This window comes from Puma concolor, chromosome D2 (genome assembly GCF_028749965.1).
Source record: "Puma concolor isolate L17-30 chromosome D2, mPumCon1.1.hap2, whole genome shotgun sequence".
NCBI classification, from domain to species: Eukaryota; Metazoa; Chordata; class Mammalia; order Carnivora; family Felidae; genus Puma; species Puma concolor.
Window position 1 is genome coordinate 80,797,615 of NC_141677.1, and position 12,942 is coordinate 80,810,556.

The following is a 12,942-nucleotide window of genomic DNA, read 5'->3' on the forward strand; positions in this document are numbered from 1 at the left end:
GAGGTCTGAGATCAGCCGTTCCTATTAGCATATGAAAAATCTTCCCCCCTTCTATTGATTGCCATTATTTGAGTTCCCTTCACAATTCCTGCAGACTTAAGAGCATAACTTAACGTGGACACAGAAAAATGGGAGAGGGGATAGAGAGAACAGGAGCCAACGACAAAGATTTGTTCTGAGTACCCGTACCCCGTACACAGAGCCCCCACCCTGGGGAGGAGCCCAGCCAGAGTTGGATAGGATGTCGGGGACCTTGCCAAGCATGCAGAACACCAGTCCTTGTGACAGCAGGGAAACTGAGGCACAGGCCAGCCCTGGAACTGAGCCTGCATGGCAGAGGGGAGAAAAGATACCATTAACTACTTCAGAGGTGCTCCTGGGAAGGTGCCAGGTCCGTGGGCTCTAAGGGACTAGCAGGACACATCACCTAGTGGCATGGGTAAGGGTCCGTTCCCACCACAGGGCCCAGAGAATGTGGTCAGAGGCTCAGGGCAAAGTAGTAACAACATGAACATCCCTCAGTGTCCCACTGGGCAGGACTCTCTAGGACTATGCCCAGCACCCTGGAACTGACAAGGAAATAGACAGTAAGAAAAAGCCATATAGATTTCTGTGTCTTTTTAAAGACCGTATGTAAAGGATGTGGGCAGGGGCTTCTGATGAAGATGGAAACAGAACAGTCCCCCCTGGTTGTAAAAGTATCAGAAATGAACAGCCTCCTGAAGATAGAAGAACGCTCTGCTGGGTAATATTGATTATCTTTGGGGTCAGAAATTGTTTCGCAGTTGTTCCTGATTGAAAGGTTTTCTATTAATTCCTACCGGCAGGCAGAATAAGAAATATTGAATACCTAATTGCCTTTGAAATAATTACACCCCCCAAATGTAATATCTTAACCAACGCATCGTGCGATCGATGCCGCGCTGAACTAGGGAGATTCCAGAGGCAATGGAAGGTCAGGGCTGGACGGGGGAGGGGATCGCTAGCGCCCTGGGCTATGGGGTTAGAGCAAGTCGCCTGCTCTTTGAGTCCTGGCCCATCTGCAAAGCTGGCGGACAGGAAATCCTCCCACAAGGACGGCAGCCTAGGGTAAAAGACCACTGAACCAAGAGTCAGAGCCATGAGCGGCATCCTGATCCAGAGATCTTGTGAAAGCTAGTGAAACTCTTACGTTTCCTGTCTCTCTCTTCTGCAAAACGACGCCTACCGAGAGTGACCCCGAGGGTGGGGGGTGGGGTGAAAATCCGGTGGAATCCATACATCCACCGATATACGTGGAAGCATTTTGTCATCTATGAATTTATCCATTCACTCATTTGAGAAGTATTTGTTCAGCCCCTGCTCTATACCAGCTCACACCTAGGACCCGGAGCGACAAAATAAAAAAGAGCGAATCCCTGCCCTTCGAGAGATGCATTCTAGGGGGGACTGCAGGCGACAAACAGAGGGACACATAAGATGTGTAGCATGCTCGTGACGGGTGTAAGGAGAAAAAACAAATCAAGGAAGGGTGAAGTAAAACGTTGGGGAGAGAGAAATTAGAGAGAGAGCGCGATACAAGTACAGGTGGCCAAAGAGAGAGATTTATTATGCGGAACCGGCTCATCAAGGAGGCTGAGAAGTCCCATGATTCTCCATCTGCAAACTGGAGACCCAGGAAAGCCAGTGCTGTGGTCCTAGTCCAAGGGCAGGAGGTTAATTTCCCAGCCCAGTAGTCAGGCAGAGCAATAAAATTCAGCCTTTCTCCACTTTTTTGTGCCATTAGCCCCTCCGTGGATGGGATGAAGCCTGCCAGCCTTGGGGCAGATAATCTGCTCTCCTGGGTCTACGGATTCAAATACTAATCTCTTTCAGAGACACTTCACAGACACACCCAGAAATCAGGTTTGACCAGATATCTGGGCACCCTGTGGCTCAGAGAAGTTGACACAGAAAATTAGGCTAAGATCTCACAAAGTACAGTGGACCACGCAGAGAACCTGACGGGCCGCCCCACCCTCCGGGCATCCGTGGTCTCTCTAGAAGAAATCTCGGACGACTTTTTCAAATCCACTCCAGAATCCTGGAGATTCTGACAAGTAGCGTTGGGGGATTTTGCCCCTATTTGCAGATGCCCGGTACTGATCTATACACCCTGTGCATGGATGCTCCTTCTTTTTAAAAACAAATTTTTTTCATGTTTATTTGTTTTGGAGAGAGAGACAGACACAGAGCATGAGTGGGGGGGGCTGGGCAGAGAGAGAAGGAGACACAGAATCCGAAGCAGGCTCCAGGCCTCGAGCTGTCAGCCCGGAGCCTGATGTGGGGCTTGAACTCGATAACTGCGACATCATGACCTGAGCCGAAGTGGGACGCCTAACCGACTGAGTCCCCCAGGCACCCCGCTCCTTCTTAACTCTAACAATCAGAGACCGAGGGAGAGAGAGGGGAGAAAACCATTATCTCCTTTCCACAGACTCTACAGTCCTATGGTTCAGGAAGGTTAAACAATTTGCCCCCCCCCCCCCCCAGCACAGAGCAGGGCTTCAGAGCTGGATTTTGTGGCCAGTGTGATTCCAATGCCAGACTCTTAACCACTCCCCAAACCCTCTGCCCCACCTGGGGACCTCCACCCACCTTTGAGGCAGTGATCGATGTTGACAAACACGCATCCCAACAAACCCAGTTGACAGATAGGAAAACAGGCTCAAAGGGGAGGAAGGCTTCCCAAAGGACGATTTCTGCAGCGGAACCCCCTGCAATTTAGAGCTATAAGTCCGGGTTCAAATCCTGATTCCACCCACAAGAGCTGAGGGACCTCAGTCCCTTCAGGGTTCAGAGCCACGGGCCCCTCACCTGGGGCAGTCGGCACTCTTACCCTCCATCATGCACCAGCAGCTGTTGTCCTAAGGATGCAGAGAGCTTGCTTCTGAGAGCAACCACGACTCCCTTCCCACCTACCTCTAGGGATACCAAGGGAGTCGACACATCTTGTAAGATCTCAACCGTGTGGCAGGGGCAGGGTGCCTTCCTGCCACCGTTACATCTTTGGTCCCAACTTGCAGCCACAAATCTGTGCCACTGTCTCTCCTTCCAGCAGCTATAATGCCATCAGCACAACACTCCCAGGGCATTGGCGTAGAATTGGATTTTTTTTTTTTTTTAATTTATTTTGAGAGGCAGAGAGAGAGAGGGAGAGAGAGAATCCCCAGCAGGCTTCCTGCTGTCAGCACAGAGCCCAATGCGGGGCTCGATCCCACAAACCATGAGATCCTGACCTGAGACGAAATCGAGAGTCTGACGCTTACCCGACTGAGCCCCCCAGGCGCCCCATGGAATATTTTCAGTGACTGATTACTCCCTATCTCAGGCCCTGACTACAAAACCCTAATAAGTCACAGGTTCCACTGAGAATTTGAAAAAAGAAACTGAAATCGGGTATTTTTAGAGAACCTTTCAGCCTTGTCCTAAAAACACCTGCTATCTGAACTTTAACCTCAGCCTGAAGACCACAGTGGCTGAGGACGGAGAGTTTCGGGAGGAGGGCTGGGCCGGGCCTGGAGGAGGGTGCGCAGGCCTGTTGCTTCCGAGCAGCCCAGCGCAGGCGTCTCTTCAGATAACAGACCCGGCTCGGATCCACGCTCGATAAAATCAACTCCCTTCCGTACAGAGGCTTCCGAGCACTGACACCCTGTGGCTCAGAGGTGGGAGCCACAGAGGAACCTCCATTTTCCTCCATGCCAGACTGTGACAGCTTCCGGGGCAGCCCCGGACGCACACTTGGTGCCCTCGAGCTGCTGTGGGGGCGTCTGTGATCACCTGCCAGGGCAGGTCCTGAAGGGCACAGTACAGCCCGACACCGACCGGGGGTCTGAGCGAACACGGCCCGCCCGAACGACGCCAACAGCCACGGCCTCACAGCCTCAGCCTCCATCCCCTGACTGTCCCCCAGGGTCCGCCTACACTTCGGTCCCTATTTGGGGCTCTTGGCAGCATGAGGCGTTAGCGGTTACTCTCCTTGGAACTTCTTTTCTCCCGCTCTGCCTTCGATTGCCTCCTACGGTTCCTACCCTTGGGCTCAAGTCATGATCTCGAGGTCCACGAGTTCGAGCCCCACGTGGCACCGTCTGCTGTCATAACAGCTCAGAGCCCGGAGCCTGCTTCGGATTCTGCGTCTCCCTCTCTCTGCCCTTCCCCCTCTCAAAAAATAAATAAACATCAAAAAAATTTTTTTTTAAAGATTTCTCTTGCAGCCTCTTCCCTGCTGGCCAGCTGTCGGAGTCCATCCACCTTCCTTCTTGATCTTCATTTATCCAGTCAACACACATTTGAGCTCTCTGTGTGTGCCAGGCATTGGCAGAGGTGACCAGACATAGAACATTACATTTTAGTGGTCGAGCCAGGTAGTCAGAAGGAAAATGTATGGATCTGGAAAACTTCAGTCTCAAAAGCCTTTAAAGGCTTTCCCCAATTCTCTTCAAGGGGAGGATCCGGCCTGGAATGTCAGGATCCCAGGGCCCCCGCCTCACTCGGCAATGTGACCAGGCCTCAGTTTCCCCATCTATAAAAGGAACAAGGTTGCACCACAATCTTGTCTCTCGATCAGCACTGTCCAGTAGAATTTTCTGCGATGACGGACACGTCCTTTCCCTAGGGCGGTTAATTCAGCGGTCAGCAGCCACATGGGGGTCCTAAACACTTGAGGAAATGAACTTTTAATTTTGTTTCATTTTTTGATCAGTTTGAATTTCAATCGGCACACAGGGGTGGTGGCTACGGCATGGGGCAGCACAATTTTCTCTGCCCTGGCCTTTCATCTGGATACTCTGTAATTATACAAAAGCATTAGCTGTGATCTCAATAACGTTACCTACAAACTCTCTCTGAGTTGCTTATCAAAATAAAGAAACAGGATGGTCAGAAGTGAAAATAATTCTGATTTTCAAATAGGTTCATTTCTCCTTCCAGAGGCAAAGACCTCATTCATGCCCCTGGGTGAGGCCCCAAGGACAATCCTAACGTCCTCCTGTCCCAGGCTCCTGCCCCAGCCGGGCGTTAGAATCTGCCGGGGGAGATTTTTAGAAGCTCCAAAAACTGGGTCCAACCTCAAGCAAATTAAGTCAGGGTCTCAAGGCCTGGAGCCACAGTGATTCTAACGGGTGGCCGCAGTCTTGCCCACGGCCCTGCTGACTTACGGGGAAGCTGAGGGCAAGAGGAGAGGGCAATTTGTCCAGTTCATACAGCAGTTTTCCTGACAGCCTGAGCTGGACCCCACGTCCCCAGACTCGAGGGCCAGGCAGGCTTTGATGCAGGCCTGGCAAGACCAGGGTGCGGTACGCACGGAGACGGCCTACCTCCTGACTCTTCCTGGTTTCCAAGCCACGGCCCAAGCTGGTATTCCACCCACCTGAGGCCTTTTAACTTCCCAACAGCGGGGCGCATCCATCGGCCATGCTGACGCTCTCAAGGATGGCGTAAAGCCATGCCCCTTTCCCACTGGGGTATATTATTCAGACTGGGCCCCACAAATCTGAGAAAGGTATCTCTCCCCTTGTCACAGTGTAAAACACGCAATTTTCTGCGCTGAAGGAAGCAGATTTCACGTAGAAGGTCATTCCGGACGTGGAATGGGGAGACCATTCCAGGCATGGGGAGGCCCGGCATTACGCAGACCCCACCAGCTTTGCCCGAAGGGAAGGAGGTGTGGCTAGGGGTGGGGGAGCCGCGTGTGCTGGGACAAGGCCCATAGAGAAGGCCCTCAATTCCACACTGGGTCCGCTCAGCCTCCCCAACCCCTGAGCAGGGACCTCCTCCTGGAGGCCCCTTGGTTGGGATGGGTGCTCCCCCCCCCCCCCAGACATTTCTTCTCGAGGGCTTCCTCTGCCCAGGAGCCCTGTCCTCACTCTCGGCTACTCTCTGAACCCTCCCGTGCACCTGCGGGTCCAGCAGCTGGCTCACCCCCAGCCCACGTCTGGAGGCCAAGGATTGTTTCTTTGGCCGGTTTTGTTAACTTCCAAAGTCAGCCTGGTCTGCTGACGCAGCCAGGACAGACCTGGACTCACATCTTAGCTTCCCCACTTTAGAGCCATGTCACCTCCTAATAGAGCTTCGGCTTCTTCATCTATAAAACGGAACCCACCTTCCGGGAGGCATGGAAGAAAGGGCTTTCGTAGAGGACAGTCCCACACACCCCACAAGGGCTTCACAGATGTCGTTTTTCGTCTCCCTCCCCCCCACCACTCGTCAACTGCTGGATTCCCCCCAGACGTGGGTCCGGGTTTCATTTTCTTTTGTTGTCTCTTGAGCATTTCTCAGTGCCCGGTAAAGGGCTGGGGCGGGGGGGGGGGGGGGGGGGGAGGGGACATTTGGCAAATATGTGCTCAACGCGTTAAAAATATCCAGAAGGAGAGGATACAGGATTGCCTCCCTGCTTCTTCCCCAGGAATTAGAATTTAGAACTGCCTTCCTCTCACCGATAAGCCTGACAAACAGACCATTTGAGGCCATTTCCTCCATTAAAAACACACACACACACACACGCACGCACGCACGTACACACATTCAGCATCAAATGCGTTCCCGTCAAACAATGGGAGGAAATGAGAGGAATCGTTCGCCAGCCTGGAAGCGAACAGGTTAATGGTGTGATAAGCAGACCAGGGAGCCGCTAGGCTTGACAGTGAGAAAAACAGGAAATGGCGTGGTGTGGTGGTGGTGATGGCGATGGTGGCAGTGTCTGTGCACGTGTGTGTGTGTGTGTGTGTGTGTGTGTGCACTCCTGTTCTGCCTGTGGAATGCGCTCCCCTCACAGATGCGCCTGGAACCGAAGCCACCGCAGCCTGGGGTGCTTTCCGAGCCCCAGGAGCCCTCCAGGCAGAGTAGGGCAACCCCCACAGATGGGAGGGTGGATCCAGGGGAGAGGGAGGGGGCGAGGAGATCTGCAGAAGCCGTGGAGTGCCCCGGGACCCGGTGCTCTCTCTCGGGAAGGCTGGTTTTTCACCCCTCTCCTGGAGGAGCCCGGGTTTTCAGCAGGGTTTCTGATGGAAAAAAGGGGTTGCAAACCGTTGACTAGTAGAAAAAGTCCTGGGACAGCTCGGGAGGGCTGCATCCTGAGTCATCCTTGTTCAGAGCAAACACCCACGCAGAGAGCTCAGAAGGGGAGTTGGCTTAAGGGTGAGCTGGATTCAGGTGGGGCTGGGAAGTCATCAGGACTCAGAGATTGTCTGCCTCTCTCTGTCTCAGTCTCTGGCTCTCTCTGACTCTCTCTCTCTCCTCCCTGGGCCATGTGGTCTCTCTGCAGTCCCCTTCTGTCTTTTGATCTGCCAGGGAGATACGCGACCTTGCAGTCTCAAAGTCCACCATACACTGACTAGTCTCCAGTGGCTCGATCTGGCGCTCCGTGTCATAAATGTCTATAAAGTGCCACCGTTCGTGTGCTGGGCACTGGGAGGCCCTGGGACGCAGGACAAACAAGGCAGACTGACCCTCATGGGCCTACCCCGTCCTTCCATTTCTCCGGGGAGGTAATTCGATGGGTCCCTGGTCTTGGGTTACTGTCCTCCGGTCCGCTCAGCTACAGCAGAGAGAGTCACGTGATACCGAAATGCCTAAACTTGAACCTGCAGTGGAGCTGCGAGCCGGCCGGATCCAGCCTGCTACCTGTCTCGTAAATAAGGTTTTATTGGAGCGTGGCCATATTTATTTGTTTACATACGGTCCGGGGCTGCTTTCACACCAAACTGGCGAAGTGAGTAGTTGTGACAGAGATTACATGGTCTACACAGCCTGCAATGTTTACTATCTGGCACTTTGTGGAGAAAGTTGGCTGAGCCCTGAGCTAGGATGGCAGCTGTCAAAAACTGACGTGTGCCACCAAGTACCGGATAAATGTAAGGAATTCTGTAGTGAAATTATGCAGTCCCTCATCCTGCCAGTATTTCAAGAGTCGGCAGGGCCGCCTGGATAAAGTTGTCGAACCTTCTAGATATTATTTTCCACGGTGCCAAACTTGCAGGCCATTTGCAAAAAGACAAATGGAGCTGATCTGTCCAGATCCTGGTGGCTGCGGATGTGACCTCCGCTGAGCCTGTCTCAAGACGGCGCGATCCCCCGGGCAGACCCCCGGCGGAGGTACACCTGTCACCCAGGTAGTGTGCTCAGCGTCATGACCAGTAGCTCAGTCATCCTTGCCACAGCTTTCTGAGGTTGGCACTGTCGTTGGCCAATTTTACTGAAACCGAGGCTTGGGAGGAGGGACCCACAGCCTAATAAAAGTTGGAACCGGGTTAGGACATGGGTCTGCAGATCCCAGGGCTCCAGCCCTTCGTCCCAGGGCTAATGAGTCTGTGAAAAATCACATATGTAAGTCATCCACTCGGCGAACATTTGAGTGCATCATCTTTGCAAAGTCATTGCCGGGTGCTTTGGGGGACAGAAGGAATGAGGAATGCAGCGTAGCACTTGCTGCAGGGATCATGGCATCTGGGGGGAGTGGGGGGGCACTGATGCAGAGGAAACTGGAGGCGGAATGGAAGAGCTCTGCAGAGGTTCGTCCCGATGACCGTGGCAGCAAAAGGGACAACCATCCAGGAACTCTGCTGCCGGAAAGAATCTCGACGATTATACCCGCTGAGGCAGACCCGGGTCCTCGGCTTCCTGCGGAGTGCGTTTCCCAAGCCGCCCTGAAGAAGGTGGGGCCACATGGCCGCTGTGACTGCGTCCCATCCGAGGGGTCCACGCTCCGCTGATCCTCTGTGCTCTTCCCCTTCCAGCTCACCGGAATGGAGACCACCCCCGCACCCCGTGAGACCAAAGAGGACAGTGACAATGACAGAGGCACAAGACAGGAGGCAGGGTGGCCGAATCCCCACTGGAGGATTGCTGTAGGTGCCTGTGCCTGGATGGTTACGTGACCAAGAGCGAACTACAGTCATGTTGATCCAGTGAGATTTGGCGGGCTGTTTGCTACAGGAGCCAGAATAATCTAAACAGCTGGTTCCCAACTTTGCCTCGCAGCTAAAATCGCAGGTAGGGCTTATTTGACATCCAGGTCCCCGGTTCCACCCCGGGTGTTCTGATTCAGGAGATCTGGACGGTGACCTGGGCACGCACGTGAGGGAAAAGCACCAGTTGGTTCTCATACAGACTCGGGTTAAGATCCACTGGTGTCTAGGGCACCCGGGTGACTCGGTCCGACTTTGGCTCAGGTCATGATCTCGTGGTCCATGAGTTCAAGCCCCCCCATCGGGCTCATCACTGTCCGCGCAGAGCCCGATTCAGATCCTCTGTCCCCCAATCTCTCTGCCCCTCCCCCACTCACACACTCTCTCTCTCTCTCTCTCTCTCTCTCTCTCTCAAAAATAAATAAACTTAAAACAAAAGAAGATCCACTGGGGTCTAGAGAGACTCCCACATCTTGCAGATTCTGCAGAAAATGAAAACCAGTGAGGTCACTGTACAAGTGACACAGCTAGTCGGGGGCAGGGTCGGGGGCCAAGAAATTCAGTCTCCTAACGCTGAATTGATTCTGTGACAGATCGACAAGCTCCTTGCAACGTTCTCAAGCCTCGATGCCACTGTAGGGGTTTTGCCAAGACGATGTCTTTTGGTTGATAGGGTTTAAATGCCACCAAGTTGTGTACAAGTGTTGAGAGAACTGTTATCTGATTGGGGGGAGGGGTCAAAACAGTGTGTTCATTTGCTTCTGCCTCTCCCCCCCTCCCTCCTCCACCCTCCCCCCCTTGCCCCCCCTCTGAGGTCAGCACGGTTCCTTTCCCTTCGGACCCTGTTGCCCGCTGACTTCCCTGGAAGGCATCCGCTGTGCACGGGTTTAGTGCTTAGCAACCACACACACGGGCACGCACACACACACACACACACACATCATATGTGCACCTCATAACCCCCACACACATCCACCCACCCCCCCCCCCACATCACACACACCTCACACAGTCACACTCACCCAGCACCCTTCAAGACTGTGCGTGGCATTAAATCAAACATCCTAGGTCAATGATAGTCACCCTCAAGACACGAGTTTTTAGAATTTCTGCCACTCTGGTCAAAAGCCTCGATAAAATTTTTACGGGCTTCTTGGATTCTCGCGTAGCTTTCTCGATTGAAGATCGTCGTTAGGAGCCCGGGTCCCCACGGCGGCGTCTGCTCCATCTGGTGTCCCGGGTGGGCTGGTGGGCCCTCAGCAACGGCAGATGTGCCCCTGTGTCCCGACACGCACCTCGGTCTCCCCAACCCGCTGTGGGCTGAGGGGTGCGAGCCCGCCCCAGCTGTCTGCTGGTCGCCCTGACCCTTCTTCCCTCCCCTCCCCCGCACCCCTGGTTCAGCACAGGGTAGGTCCTGGCACACAGTAGGTGCTCCCCAACACTCAGGAGCACAGATCCCCGTTCCAGCCCAGGGCGCACGTTGTCGGATTTTATGTTAACATTTCTGAAAACATGATCCTAGCTGCAAGTCAGGAGACGGTTAAGGAGCAGCAACCACCTCTGGGAACATTTTCCTCGATGAGGAGATTTAGATTCATTTGATTTCAGCATTTACAGAAAAAAATTTTTTTTTTTTTTTTTACCTGCGGGCTCTGAAGAAAATTCCATTCCAGATTTTAAAGTCACAGCCCAGATTTTTAATTTCCTAATGGACTTATAACAGGAGAAGAATTGCTCCTTAATATGGTATTCTTTCCAGACACCAGATCTCTTCCCATCTTGAGTTTGGCGATGTGACCTCCTCGCTACAGAGCCGAGCTTCCTTCAGCCTTGGTTCCGAGCACATTCGCGGAAAGTCTCTTCCCTGGAGTGAGCTCATCGGGCAAGCCCCCTACCCACCCCCCCCCCCCCCCGGCCACCCCAGCCCCTGTGTGAGCCCCAGAAGATTCCCGGACAGACAGCCCCCCAGCTTCTCCTCCTTCTAGCGCTCACCGGCCACCATTCCCCGCCCTCATCTTGTCCTCTTTCCCATGTGGCCCTAGCTGTCATTCCTCTCCCCTCAGTGTCTGGGGTCTGGCTATGGCCTCGGACAGAAATGGTTTGGGGCACTCGTGGGCTCCCGGACATCGGGATGCCAGGCTGGACACTGGCCTCGTGAAGGACCAGGAGGGAAGCCCTGCAGAGGCAGCCTCCGCACCACAGGGACAGGGTGGGCACTGGAGGCCCTGAGGCTGCTCTCTGAGCTGGGTGCTCCTTTGCCGGGCTCTGTCCCGTCCCCCAGCAAGGCGCAGAGGGCTGGGCCAGAAAGGAGAGGCGGGGCTGGCAGCAGCCTCAGAAGGGAGCAGTGGGCTGGCTCTGGAAGCCGGGTGGGGCCAGGGGAGAGTCTGTACCCAGGAGGCTCCGGCCAAGGAGGCCCGGAGGGCAGCCCCCAGGCCATGCTGACTCAGTGTGAGGTCCCAGGGACCAGGAGAAATGGAAAGGCTTCTGGAGGTTTTAGGCAAGAGAGTGACTTATTCAGACGGTCCCCAGGACCGTGATATTTCTTCAGGAAGGCCCTCGTCCTCTGTTCAGAAGCAGCCCTCCTGTGCTCGGCCCCTGCCACCATGGTCCCCGCCCAGGACGGGACCAAGATGGCCCCAGGCTCCCCAGAGCCCCATCATGTGGCCTCCACAGCCAGGCAGTAGGACAGCCAGACTTGCCCGCCCTGTGAGCCCAGGGAGGCTTGTCACCGCTGGTTACAAGACCAAGGACGGTGCCTGCGGGCCGTAGCCAGAGGCTCCTACAGGGCCTGCGGGCCCCACGTTTGTCAGGCGTAAGGAAAGTTTTGGGACAAGAGGACCCAGGCTGCAGCCCCAGCCCTGCCACCCACTGCCCTGTGACCGGGCCTTGGTTTCCTCTTCTGGGCGAGGAGACAGCAACGCAAGCCTCCCCGGTGGCTGGAGAGGCTGGAGGGGCACCACGCCACCCCCACCGCCCTGGGGTACTTGCCACCACACAGGGTGCCCAGGTGTTACTCGAAGATGAAAAACGCACCCAGAACCTCTCTAAACATTGTGTGTTTACAACTGAGGCCAAGCCCCAGGGGGGACAGAAAGCACCTCAACCTTCTGACGCTGGCCTAGAGAGCTGGTGCGGGGCCCTTTCTTCTCCTCTTGGGGGTGGGGGCCTTGAGCGGGGGCATTGGGGTCAGGACTGAGCTCCCCAGTTTCCAGGGGCACGCCTGGGACAGGAGAGGTGATGGAGAACCACCTGGAACGCCCCCGAGAAGACAGAATCAGTGAATATCTGCCCAGGAAAAGTCTGAGATGGGGGGTCCAGCATCCTTTATTGCCCAAATGGGGCAGTGCAGGCCAGAGAGGGAGTAATGCTTGGCAAATTCAGAGCCTGCCCCTTGAGGAGGATGTGGTCCCCTCTGCCGAGGCCTGCCCATCACGGGTCCTTGTCATTTCCGCTCTCTGCTGCCCCCAACCTGTCTGCTCCTTTCCTTCCTCACTCTTCCACTCCTTTCCTTCTCCAAACCCTCAAGGCAGGCTGGGGGGCGGGGTGGGGGGGTGGGGGGGGGGGGGAGACAGGAGGCAAGGCCTGGGGGGCTCCACTGCCCTTAACAGTTTGGCTGGCAGGGAGGGAGTAACAGACATTCAGGTCCCCGGGGCGTGTGATGCCACAAAAGCTGGAGAAGCAACTGTTTTCTCCACCCCCCCCCAACATCCTGGGCTCTCCCCCAAGCAGCCCTTCCGTGCGCCCCCTCTGTTCCACAATGTTTTACCCTTCCATGCACCCGCTGCGCAACCCTGAAGGCGGCGGCGGGGGGGATCACATCCGCCTTCTATGCATCCTTATCTGCAAACTGACAGCTTGGAGCAGACTCTCCATGGCTTTTCCAGCGCATCCAAGCCCCGGGTCCAGCACACCCAAGCAGGGGGCCCAGCAAACCCGGAGAAACCAGCTCTTCCCGCTCCACTTTCCCGCGTTAACCAGCCCCGTGATGCACACAACTCCTGACAATTATTTTCCCTTTTTG